The sequence below is a fragment of the Limulus polyphemus genome, unplaced genomic scaffold (genome assembly GCF_000517525.1).
Source record: "Limulus polyphemus unplaced genomic scaffold, Limulus_polyphemus-2.1.2 Scaffold0, whole genome shotgun sequence".
Classification (NCBI taxonomy): domain Eukaryota; kingdom Metazoa; phylum Arthropoda; class Merostomata; order Xiphosura; family Limulidae; genus Limulus; species Limulus polyphemus.
Window position 1 is genome coordinate 3,894,675 of NW_013665610.1, and position 1,595 is coordinate 3,896,269.

At 36.1% G+C, this 1,595-nt stretch overlaps 1 protein-coding gene across 2 annotated transcripts in view; it reads right to left on the reverse strand.

Annotated features, from left to right (window-relative positions):
* The window catches only part of LOC106473861 (carbonyl reductase [NADPH] 1-like), a 42,293-nt gene that overhangs the window by 37,686 nt on the left and 3,012 nt on the right, over positions 1-1,595 (reverse strand). The gene's annotated exons all lie outside the window — the stretch shown is intronic.

Here is a 1,595-nt window from a genome sequence, read left to right on the forward strand (position 1 = left end):
GTTATAGAGCAACTGTTGAAATTAAAGTATATCGTAAAGTTGTATTCGGAAAGAATAAACCAGTTTTATTAAGTAAGGACTTGTGTCGCTAAAGTTTCGTCGGAACGAAGTTACGGAAAATCAACTAACGAACAGAGACGTAACAATATTATACATCACTTTACCCAGGAAAGAAATTAGTAAGTGATAAAATGAAAAGTCGCTATAAGATGTTAATGCTTATGTGACAGGATTCCATCAAGCTAACATGATATTACTGTATAATCCCTGCCACAAGAAAGGACTAACTCTAAAGCTAAGCAGTTGTTGAGAAGGGCCATGTGTTGCAGTGAAAAGAATCAATCATGTGAGTTACAGAATTCAGAAGGACAGGCAGTCAAGAAAAAGAATACTCACAGTAATTGTCTTTTGGGAAAAGGTTAGTGAAAGAATAGCAAACTGGGTAACTTCTGAGAAGAATCTACCAGTGGAAGGTCAACCTGTTGAGAAGCCCAGGGTTCCTGTTAAGACCACTTCCAATGGATCACCAAAAATATAGCCACCGATTGATTCACTTGATCACCTACCTAGAGAGAATTCTCACAATGACAATAAGGGATAAGAGGTCATCCAGTCTGCATACCATAACCTTCAGAGAAGAAACCCACCAAAAAGACTTGGTGGATGAACAGTTTAGTGTACTATTTGGGTATTAGAATTATTTTTATATAATTTTCGCTATATGATGTGTGGCACAGTGTCTGGAAATTTCACGAAAGTTAAGAATTTTAAAAATTTAGTGTAGCATTTAGAGGTAAGAGTGCGATATAAATACGAAATCAGTGAAGCAGTTAGTTAATGAGTGATTCAGTTCAGCATTAGTAGTAAGTTATTAGTAACTCAGTGAATTATTTAGCACGTTTGTTATTAATCGATTAGTTTCGGAATTTCTGTTGAAAAGTTTAGTTGGAGTTAGACATACATTAGTATCTCAGTTTCTATTGAAACACTGTGGAGTTAGGCCTATAACTAGCCTGTAGCAAACGTTAGAGAATAAATAAACTAATTTCTGTCGTTGCATGGATTGGACTTAGCATTCAATTATTTTACCAATTAACCCAAAACTGTCAAAAGAGCCTATTCAAGGATAGAATGTGTTACAACAATAACTTATAACTGTGTATATAAATATTGTTGCGTCAGCGAGGTCACGTGACTAGTATCACGCCACCCGTTTTCTAGAAATATCCTGTTCTTTCAAGAATGCCCAAGCATTTACTAGATATGTGTTAGTCTTGTATATATATAAGACGGTCTCAACGTGACGGGGGGGGGGGGGACAGTGTAGTGAGTAATTGAATGTATGTGGAAAAAATATTGTTGGCCACGTGAGATATAGCGTTTGTTATAGAGCGACTGTTGAAATTAAAGTTTATCGTAAAGATGTATTCGGAAAGAATAAACCAGTTTTATTTAAGAAAGGACTTGTGTCGCTAAAGTTTCGCCGGAACGAAGTTACTGAAAATTAACTAACGAACGGAGAGGTAACAATATAATAGTATGACTATATTGTTGCGTCAGCGAGTCACGTGACTACTATGACGCAACGTTTCTAG